This window comes from Schistocerca cancellata, chromosome 3, assembly GCF_023864275.1.
Source record: "Schistocerca cancellata isolate TAMUIC-IGC-003103 chromosome 3, iqSchCanc2.1, whole genome shotgun sequence".
NCBI classification, from domain to species: Eukaryota; Metazoa; Arthropoda; class Insecta; order Orthoptera; family Acrididae; genus Schistocerca; species Schistocerca cancellata.
The window spans coordinates 926,566,008-926,578,178 of record NC_064628.1 but is presented as its reverse complement, the minus strand read 5'-3'; positions in this window follow the sequence as shown (position 1 = coordinate 926,578,178).

Genomic DNA, 12,171 nt, shown 5'->3' with positions numbered 1-12,171 from the left:
GCGCGGTTCCAGACCGTAGCGCCTAGAACCACTCGGCCACTCCGGCCGGCTTCTATCGTTTCGGTTGGGGGACCAAGTGTTACTACGTGATCGAGAAGCCCATACGTTTTGCACTTGCCTTCGCATCCTCACGTATTAGGCCAATAGTGTCTAATGTGGACACGAAAATATTCATATTCTTGTTCGGCATGCTTATGAGTTTCTCAGATATCAGCGAAGGCAACTCAGCTCTCCGAATGCGAAGTACATCACGATTCATAGTAGTCTCGTAACAATTTTTTGTTGTAGCTAATGGATTTTCCGAATCAGCTCCTGGGGCTACCCTGTGCGCTCACAAAATGGTTCAAACTTGAATAATTCTTTGAGAGGAGCCCCTCACACTCTTCGATCAATAATTTGCATGAAACGACCTCTCGAATTCCTCATTCATTGGACACATCTTTTCAGCATTTTTTGCCCTGAGCAATGCATCACCCATCATAAAGCCTTAGACAGTTTTAGCGTTTAGTACCTCTTTCCATGAAAGGGGATAAGTTCTCTTGAACAGAAGATAAAAATCGTTGGATGTATGCCTTTTCTGTTCGGCATAATTATACCGAGCTAGCGAATCTGTACAATTCTCTCCTCCGTGATTGCGTTTCCAATCAATGGAGTTGTGCTTCACCTATGGATAACATCTTCATTTGTCATAACACAATGATGCAGTTGCGAACTTTGTCCGGCTACTGATGCAAAAGCTCTGTTCGGATCATATGCACAGCAACCCTGTTTCGGTTCGCACCAATAAATTTTAGAAACTGTTGCTCCACACAGGCGGCAAAAGAACCGAGTCGAACTCAGACCGTATGTCAGAAACGTAATCTAGAGAATGTGAACCGTTTAAGTACTGCAAAAGAAGGGTAACAGCCATATCTCATTGTTACACAGGGAGCAGAGGTATAGCAGGGAGAGCAAACGGTACAGTATGACGGTACCCTAAATGTCGTTCTGCCGATCCTACAGTACCGAGTAATACTATGCAACATATAACACTACCGGCTACTGTTATCTTAGTACTATACCCATAATGTTATTCCTGTGACAGGACTTTCGTGACCTTGACTGTGTGTAATGGAAACGTATAGGACTATCGGACTACTTTTCGGTCCAGAAAGATGGTTACTGTGAGGAAATAATAGCAAAATAGACGGGACCGAGCCACGGCTCTATTCCTAATCAAGGAAACTGAAATTACATGAAAGGAAACGGTCGCCAGCCTAATTAGGCAAAGTCGTACTCAGGGCTAGTATGATTTATAAAGAGAGTTCGTGGGTTGGCTTTCCCTGAAAATAAACTTCTCTTTTGCTGATAAGATGTACGACAGTAGCACAGTTTGACAAATAGCGTTCAGGTGAATTGACTTCAAGTACATTGAACACTCATTCTGATAAATTAAAGATAATGCTGATACACGGTGAAAAAACGCTCTTGTGGGCGGTTTGCTGGTTTAAATCATCTCGGGGTATGACCATGCGGTGCATTTGACTTGCAGTCGTCTCACGGTGGCGCTTGCAGGATTTCACATACGCAGAGGTGTGTTGGCGGATAGCAGAGTACGGTGGGGATGTTTACAGACGTGCTAATGGTGACTGTGTATTGAAAATGGCTCAGAGAACACATATTGATGACGTTATGAGGGCAGAATACTAGGGCGACTGGAGAATGGTCAAACACAGAAGGTCGTAGCACGGGCCCTCTGTGTGGCACAAAGTGTGATCTCAAAATTATGGCAACGATTCCAGCAGACAGGAAACATGTCCAGGCGCTACAGTACGGGACACCACAAGAAGACCGATATCTCACCATCAGAGCCCGCAGACTGCCATGGAGTGCTGCAGGCAGCCTTGCTTGGGACCTTGCCACAGCCACTGGAACAGTTGTCGCCAGGCACAAAGTCTACAGACGACTGAATAGAAATGATTTATTTGCCCGGAGACCTGCAGGGTGCATTTCACTGACCCCTGGTCACAATAGAGCCCGTAAAGCCTGGTGTCAAGTACACATTACATGCTCATATGAATAGTTGTCGCAGGTTCGCGAACGAGTCCAGGTATCGTCTGAACAGTGATTCTTGCCAGGTTTTCATCTGCCACGAACCAGGAACCAGATACCAACCCCTTAATGTCCGTGAAAGGGACCTGTATGGAGGTCGTGGTTTGATGGTGTGGAGTGGGATTATGATGGGTGCACGTACACCCCTGGATGTCGTTGACAGAGGAACTGTAAGATGATGATGATGATGTTTGGTTTGCGGGGCGCTCAACTGCGTGGTTATCAGCGCCCGTACAATTACCCAATCTTTGCTCAGTCCAATTTCGCCACTGTCCTGGATGATGATGAAATGATGAGGACAACAAAAACACCCAGTCATCTCGAGGCAGGTGAAAATCCCTGACCCCGCCGGGAATCGAACCCGGGCCCCCGTGCTCGGGAAGTGAGAACGCTACCGCGAGACCACGAGCGGCGGACGGAACTGTAAGAGGTTAGGCGTATCGCGACGTCATTTTGCATCAGTATGTCTGCCTTTCCAGGGGTGCAGTGGGCCCCACTATCCTCCTCATGGCTGATAACGCACGGCCCCACCGAGCTGCCATCGTGGAGGAGTACCTTGGAACAGAAGATATCAGGTGAATGGAATGGCCTGCCTGTTCTTCAGACCTAAACCACATCGAGCACGCCGGCGCTTTTATTCTCATCTAAGAACTTACTCACTTTTTCTCCTGCACTGGTGTTAGTATCTGTCGAAAGAGGCTCATTGCATTCTACTGTGACGCCCTCATTGTGTTCTACTGCCGTAACCATAGCTTCCTTACGAATAGCTGACTGGTCTGATGCAATTTTCACTGGCCGACTACCTGTCCGCGCGCTATTCTAGGTTTCATCATCTGCCTGCCATGACTCATTCCTGAGCGCACCTGACGCTTTGCTTGCAGAGCCCTGGGGTGCTTTGAATTCGCTCTTTCGAGTATTAGGTCCAGTATTTCTACGCATGTATTGTTTCTTATGTCTGGCCGCCAAAATATGCATGCATTTGTTTGGCTCACAACATATGCGGTCCTTAGTTTTCCGCGTGGCTATTGTCATGGCAATGTCGCGGTCGAAATTGCCTCCTGCCTAGTGACATATAATTTAGCCATTAAGAATTCTCGCCATAAAAAATCTTTTTTTATTTGTTCTGACCTGTATTCCTCGATAAAATTTTGTTTTTATTCACTGGACGTTATCACATCAGTGTTCAAAGTTAGTCCCCATTGTTTACCGTCACTTGCTAATGCGCTGATAATACGTTAATGTTTTCCGGATCTGGCAATACTCCTTTCGCAATTTTCCAGGAAATCCAATGGGTGCTGGCCAGTGTGTCTTTCGGCAGGATCAAAGCGTTCTTCACCCTATAATACTCTGTTAAGAGTTATCCTATCGTTGACATAAATACAATTGTCTCTTATTTTCTTTTCAAGGTCTCATATCTTCCCTTGAATTTGTGAAGTGTTTTGGCTAGATTCTGTTCGCAAATATTTGTTCGCCAATTTCTTTCTCAGAATCTACCACTGTCTCTCTTAAATGTGAGACTTCATTTGTACATTCGTCAACAATTTCGGGTTTCAGACCGAACATTTTTTTGTCTACTTTCGTCACCACCAAAGGCTCTAACATTTCTTAGATCTTTATGACTTCTAAATTGAACCTTTCGTTGATATCATTGATCTGCTGCTGCATACTTGCTACATTGGTATTTATGATATTTAAGTTCCGTGTCCCTGATAGCAGAACTTGATACACCTACTTCCCAGTCTCCTTTTTCGATCATTTCACTCTGTTGAAACTTCTGGCAGATTAAATCTGTGTGCCGGACCGAGACTCGAACTCGGGACCTTTGCCTTTCGCGGGCAAGTGCTCTACCAACTGAGCTACCCAAGCGCGACTCACGACCCGTCCTCACAGCTTTACTTCTGCCAGTACCTCGTCTCCTACCTTCATATAAGCGCACACACCGCTGCAGAGTGAAAATCTCATTCTGGATTTCACTCTTTTATTGATGTTACTAACTTGTGCGATCACTAACTTGTTTTCTGAATTGGTTATCAAAACCAGTAACTAGTGTATTGAGTTGGCAATCGAGACCACTAACTTTTATTTTGTGCAATTAGCTACAGTATGCCTTGTAGAAGACAGCGAGTGTCTTTCGTGCACGTTTCCTAGTTCAACTACCGAAGAATGGTTGCCTATAGGGATAGAGGATTATCCTTACAAGAAATCAATGATCATGTCGGCCACAACCTAGCAATTCTGATGCGGATCTACAATCGCTGGATGAACGAGAGAACGATGGAATGACAGGACGGATTGCCCCCACCTCGTTGCACCACTATACACGATGACATTCGCATGGCAGTGATGGATCGCTCTGCCACATTACGAACCGTATCAAAACAAATTCGGTCTGTTGCGGAAGAAGCAGTGTCCACCTGTACCACTCGATGCCGTTGGCAGCAAAGTGGACTGTCCACAAGGCGTCCATTTCTGCTTGTATCACTGAATTAACGCCACAGCCTTTTGCGCCGGCAGTGGTGTGACGAAAGACGGATGTGGACTACCGAATGGATCGACATTGTTTCTACCGACGAATCCCGATTTTGCTTGCACCATCACGATGGTTGGATTAGAGTCTGGAGACACCCTAGTAAGATAATATTAAACTGTTGTCTTACGCATTGCCATACCCGTCTTGCACTTGACATTATTGTTTGTGGTGGTACTGGATTGTACTTCTCCACCACCCCTGCCCCACCCCCTACCCACCACTCTGATCTCTGAAGTGTAGGGACCTTTTGTCCTTCGATACCTTTTGAACTTGCCGAGTGCCACATTACAGCAGAATAATGCGCTAACACACGTGGCCCGCAGTGTTCAAGACTTCTTCGTCGCCCGTGGGACTGCACTGCTGCTTTGGCTTCCGTGTTCTCCCAATCTCTTCCCCATCGAAAAAGTCTGGTCGATGACCGCGGGGCGACTGGCCAGGGATTCACCACCTGCTGCTAACCCCCATCAACTTCGGCGAGACGTGGGAGCAGCATGAACTGCTGTACCCCAACAACACGTCAAAACCCTCTTTGATTCAATGCCCAAGCGTGTAGCAGTGGTTATAGCCAGCAATGACGGCAACACTCAATAACGATGTCATTATCTTGCTCACTTCACATGGGGCTGTATTTTCAATCAGATCTTTGTACAGCGTTTTAGTTCCCAAATCGGTCTGGCTGTGATATCCCCGGTCCATCTTAGTATTGGACATTTGACGGCCAGCAGTGTGATTTATTTAGGTCTTTTATCATAGTTATTACTTTTTTGACCACTGACTTAAGCCACGCCTTGACCTCGAATGTGACTGAGTCCTTTACATCAGTGATTTGCTTGTTAAGACTTTGTATCCTAGCATCATATTCTCTTCCTAGTACATCAATTTTGCTTTTCTTTCTTGCATCAGCCCCGCCTACACTTCTTATCTTTGACTCTTCGTGCTGTTCCCAGTGGGAAAATTTTTGTCAGTCTGATCAGTTATTTGTTTGTTCTTTTCATCTAGCCATTTGACCACTTCGTTCTGCATCACTGCCTGATGCCGTTGAAGTTTCTCTGGCATTTTTTGATCGTTTACTTACAATTTCGATCTTATTGGTAAGGTGAGCTTGCGATTTAAGATGCTACGTGGATAAATGCTGAACTCATTTAGCAACGTCTTATTGCTCTTTATCATTATTATTTAGCGTAATTATTCTTGTACAGGAGAGATGATTCCTCCTGAAATGATGTTCTTCTTTTACGAGAGGCTCTACGAATTCGTTAATGTCAGAACATCGTTGATATTATACTGTGCGTATCTGGACAGGAATGTTTAAGCAGCAAGAATGTGTAATACACACTCGCTTGCGCAACGGATTCTACTATGAGGCGTCTGCCATTAACTGGACGTAATTTCCAAGAGCATAACTTTTACAAAATCTTTCTGGCATCATTTGTGTCAAACCTAATACCGTAAGGTTTCCTGTAGGGCGTAATATCACGTCAGTTTCAAACTGCCTGGCAGCTAACGTTGAGGTGATAGACTTTGGTCACACAGTTCCAAGTCGAGAAACAGGCACGCCGTAACACGCCATGATAAACAGATGCTTAGCAATGATAGCGCTGCTTCGGTCCCGTATAGCTATGTTTACTAAAATTATCTAGTCGTCTTATCTCACGATGCTAATTATCTCGATTGGTTCAAATGGCTCTGAGCACTATGGGACTTAACATCTACGGTCATCAGTCCCCTACAACTTAAAACTACTTAAACCTAACTAACCTAAGGACAGCACACAACACCCAGTCATCACGAGGCAGAGAAAATCCCTGACCCCGCCGGGAATCGAACCCGGGAACCCGGGCGTGGGAAGCGAGAACGCTACCGCACGACCACGAGCTACGGACAATTATCTCGATTAGTACATAATAAACACATTACATAATTACCCATAACGTTCATCTCTGATAAACGATTCTAAAAAGACATTGAGATTCTAGACTCAGATTCCTGGCAACCTCAAGCGTAACACCCTGGATTACCATAGTGACATACATGAATTGTCAGAGGTGGTTAAAGCTTGTCCGCGGTACGTGCTGACGCATCCTGAATGAGGACGCCGTCAGAATCCCAACTCTACTGCAAACTCTGTCGAAGCTCGGAGCGCCTTAGCAGTGAAGTAACTCGTTATCCACCGCAAGTAACACGAATAGTCTTATGGAAACAAGCAAACTCCGAAAAACTACAAACAAAAAAAAAAATCAGCGACTGTCGAAGAGTTTATCTGCTTCAAAACGAATGTGACAGATAAATTAGTGTATCCATATTAAACAACAAGGAGGAGAACTTGCTAATGAATAGTACTTTCCTTTAAGTAACTGAAACATCTCAAAACCAAATCAAAACATTTCAGTCAGAGCATATTGAAACGGCGCTATTCGTGAGAATCCAGAGCAAATCACAACCGTTTATTACGAGCGGGAAAATGCTCCACTGGAGAACAAATAAGGTGAATAGTCTTCCTGTTTAAGGAACCCCGATCGGAAAGTGGGGAACTACACTCCTGGAAATGGAAAAAAGAACACATTGACACCGGTGTGTCAGACCCACCATACATGCTCCGGACACTGCGAGAGGGCTGTACAAGCAATGATCACACGCACGGCACAGCGGACTCACCAGGAACCGCGGTGTTGGCCGTCGAATGGCGCTAGCTGCGCAGCATTTGTGCACCGCCGCCGTCAGTGTCAGCCAGTTTGCCGTGGCCTACAGAGCTCCATCGCAGTCTTTACCACTGGTAGCATGCCGCGACAGCGTGGACGTGAACCGTATGTGCAGTTGACGGACTTTGAGCGAGGGCGTATAGTGGGCATGCGGGAGGCCGGGTGGACGTACCGCCGAATTGCTCAACACGTGGGGCGTGAGGTCTCCACAGTACATCGATGTTGTCGCCAGTGGTCGGCGGAAGGTGCACGTGCCCGTCGACCTGGGACCGGACCGCAGCGACGCACGGATGCACGCCAAGACCGTAGGATCCTACGCAGTGCCGTAGGGGACCGCACCGCCACTTCCCAGCAAATTAGGGACACTGTTGCTCCTGGGGTATCGGCGAGGACCATTCGCAACCGTCTCCATGAAGCTGGGCTACGGTCCCGCGCACCGTTAGGCCGTATTCCGCTCACGCCCCAACATCGTGCAGCCCGCCTCCAGTGGTGTCGCGACAGGCGTGAATGGAGGGACGAATGGAGACGTGCCGTCTTCACCGATGAGAGACTCTTCTGCCTTGGTGCCAATGATGGTCGTATGCGTGTTTGGCGCCGTGCAGGTGGGCGCCACAATCAGGACCCAACGTGCTCTAGAAGGTGTAAGTCAACTACCCTGGCCAGCAAGATCTCCGGATCTGTCCCCCATTGAGCATGTTTGGGACTGGATGAAGCGTCGTCTCACGCGGTCTGCACGTCCAGCACGAACGCTGGCCCAACTGAGGCGCCAGGTGGAAATGGCATGGCAAGCCGTTCCACAGGACTACATCCAGCATCTCTACGATCGTCTCCATGGGAGAATAGCAGCCTGCATTGCTGCGAAAGGTGGATATACACTGTACTAGTGCCGACATTGTGCATGCTCTATTACCTGTGTCTATGTGCCTGTGGTTCTGTCAGTGTGATCATGTGATGTATCTGAACCCAGGAATGTGTCAATAAAGTTTCCCCTTCCTGGGACAATGAATTCACGGTGTTCTTATTTCAGTTTCCAGGAGTGTTTTTGCCTCAATTTATCTTCCTCCCCATTTGCCCATTCTCACTCATTTATTCCGCCCAACTCACTGCCATTATCTCTTTGTGTGTCTCTAACTGTCACCGTCTCCTATCTCACAGCCACTGTCTTCTTCGTTCGGGCCGGCCGCGGTGGTCTAGCGATTCTGGCGCTGCAGTCCGGAACCGCGGGACTGCTACGGTCGCACGTTCGAATGCCGCCTGGGGCATGGGTTTGTGTGATGTCTTTAGGTTAGTTAGGTTTAAGCAGTTCTATGTTCTAGGGGACTTATGACCTAAGATGTTGAGTCCCATAGTGCTCAGAGCCATTTGAATTTGAACCTTCGTTCGGCCCTACTATTAATCTCTTCTATCACTATCACTGCCTCCCTCTTGTTCTAACAAACTCCTATTATCTCATTCATTCGCTCCCACTGCCGCTATCTCTCCTCATTGTCTTTATCTCACTCTCTTCCCCGTTGGCACTGTCATGGACTCTGTCTCAAACCCACTTTCAATTTCTCTGTCTCGTTATTCCGCTCACACTGTCATTGTCTTCTTCGCTCTTTCAATACCACAACCACTGCCTGCTATGGTGCAGTATTTATAACATTTCAGTCTCTTTTCCACTGGCACTATCTCCTTTTCTCAGCATAAAGAAAAGCGCAAATACGTTCGTGTGTCAAAACGTTTGGAATTTTTTTAAAGATGCCGAGGAAAGCAGAATCAGGTGGCTAGTATCCCATTTTTCAGACAGAGTCGTTTGAAGGGGTAAGCGTTTGCCTTTTCTGTACTCCGATAAGAGCATTTTCCAATGCTCTTCGTTCAATGAAAATACTTCCTACCTGTGGACGAAGGCGGTCGTATTTTGAACCGAACACCACACTGCCCGCCAAAGGCCCGCATATCAGTCGATGATAATCTGTGTGTATAACACTGCACTGTGGACACAGTGACGTATCCGTCATGTGAATTTTACATAACCTGGAACGCGTCACATATTTCCTGTTTAATACCTGATACCAGAGTGCGCTCGTCCCTGTATCAAGGAGTACGTGGTTCACTGTACGCCATACCACTGATCATATCACTGTCTATTTCTGCCTGTCTACGACATTGCTCGTCCATCCTCGCATATACAAGGTGCTCCATTGATAGTGACCGGGCCAAATATGAAACTCGTATAGCTTGAAGGGGGAAATTAGATGGCGCTATGGTTGGCCCGCTAGATGGCGCTGCCATAGGTCAAACGCATATCAACTGCGTTTTTTTTTAAATAGTCGATCTGTGGATCAGTATTGGATTTATCGGCCCAGTTCTCGTGCTGAATGTCCGTCTCTGGTCGTGTTTTTCCCGGCGGACTCATCGAAGGCAAAGGTTTTGCTGCGTTGGACTGAGGGACTAATACTGGCGGATCACCGTCTGGTAGTTCTGTATTCGGCCCCTGTCTCGTGTGTTCTGCGTCGTACTCTGTTGCGAATACGGATTCAAAGTGTCGTCGGCCGGCCGGAGTGGCCGAGCGGTTCTAGGCGCTACAGTCTGGAGCCGCGCGACCGCTACGGTAGCAGTTTCGAATCCTGCCTCGGGCATGGATGTATGTGATGTCCTAAGTTAGTTAGGTTTAAGTAGTTCTAAGTTCTAGTGGACTGATGACCTCAGAAGTTAAGTCCCATAGTGCTCAGAGCCATTTGAACCATTTTTCAAAGTGTCGTCGTTGTAGGCAACACTGTCTGCCGTGGAGTTCGTTAACCTGGTGTCGTACGGCGCTAGCCGTCGTATCTTGTGGCGCTTAGGCGGTGGTTGTTTGCGCGATTGCACCACCGAGTGTGGAAGTGACACCCGGTACTCAGGGGCGAAAGTAGCCGTCGGTACAACCGCAGGATCAATTTCCATCCCTCTTACCTATCCTTTCTCGCCGGTCAACGGAGTCGCCGGCGCCGCAGTGGCCAGATTGTGCGTCATTTATTTAAAGGTGGTTGTCCCTGGCGCAGGCTATTGCATAAACAGACAGGATGGTGGAGGGGGCTGTTCTTCAGGATGGGATCTGTTAGAAGATCGTCAACATAGGTTAGCGTCAGCGGCATCAGCTTGGACGTAGGCACGGGTTCAGCACCTGGAACTTGCACAATCCTGTTCTGTAGGCATTCTGAACGGTTTGTCCTTCTTTCCCACATGAAGAGCATATTTTGGACTGTCTATCATAGATGACTATTGCTCTGCATCCGCAGATGAACAGGTACTGAGATCCCCTGCTATACCCGCAGGACAGGACAGATAGTTTAATTTGTGGAAAGAGGCCAAAATGAGTGGCTGCCAGTTGCACTGGAACAAACTATTGTGTTGGCAGAAGAGCCAACACCGTGTTGCTAGAGGAGGCCGAAATGCACGGTTAAGCTCACGCAGGCTGGCGTGAGGTCTGGAACAGTTATAGCAGTTGAGTCTAGTAAAAAAAGGAGGTTACTGGTAGAATACTTAACTTTAATCCATAGTTGGAGAACATCGCTCTTGTTGATACATTATATAATCTCAATATAAACTGGTAATGGCGCCTTGCTAGGTCGTAGCAAATGACGTAGCTGAAGGCTATGCTAACTATCGTCTCGGCAAATGAGAGCGTAGTTGACAGTGTAGCATCGCTAGCAAAGTCGTCTGTACAACTGGGGCGAGCTCTAAGAGCAAAACAACTTTAACTTAAAATCGGCTGAAGGCCAATAACTTACGGCTCAAAACAGAAATTCGAGTTTTTTTAAAAGGCAGAAGGCCTTATCCTAAAATTTCTTTAAATCGGTCTGAAGGCCCAAACCATCTCCCGCCTTAAGGGCAAAACAGCTTTAATTTAAAATCGGCTAGAGGCCATACATAAACAAACACAAAGGACAAATAAGAAAATGCAGTATACCCAACGGCGCTCAGAAGTTTCCAAGGGTCGGCCTGGAATTCAAACAATAACGCGCTCTTAGGTGAGACAGGCAGTCAGTCCCACCATTCTCGGTTCTACGACAATCCAACCGACAGGTAGTCCACGGAGCAAGAGACAGGATGCCTTCCGCTCCACCCGACCAGCTCACAAGAGAGAGTACAATTTAACAACGCAGAAGTTATCGGCGCCCACAACGAATTACACATTCAGCTGTCAAACTACACGCCACGCTTGACAGTCACAACACGACGAGGAAAATACACTGCCTGAATTTACATCAACGGTCCGGGCAGGTAACCGGAAAGTTAAAGACCACAAGGCAGAAGATTCCGCTGGTGCACTTCAATTCCAAAATAGTTAACTTAAACTCCACAGCAGAGCGGCTAGAATTTCGCCAACTTGAAAGCACACGTTGTTGCTCGCGGGAATGTCCCAACAGCCCACAACGAAACTCTAACGACAGAGTGTGAACAGTTAGGGCTGGCAGGTACATTAAGTAAAGAATCGACTTTCGTGTCGGGATCGGTGAGCCACGAACCTCGCAGCAATGGGAACAGCCCCTCACACTCCGACCGCTGCGAATAATGATACACGCTGCTCCTGTGACTCGCGGAGCGAGAGGATAACAGCATAATCGCGATAACCGCGGGAGACTAATCACAGAATAGCCACCAACGATCAATGCAAAACATAACACGAGCGAGCCACGGCTCAATCTCCCCCCCCCCACACACCCCCTTAAGCTCAACTCAGGGAGGGGTGACTGAACCCCTGAGCTATCTGAACTTAACTTGGCTAAGGTGAACACGATACTGCTTACCCGAACAGTTACACTTGACCGACAGATTTACCGGGCCTAAAATATCCACGATGGTGCAAGGCCCCAAAAACGGGGAGTA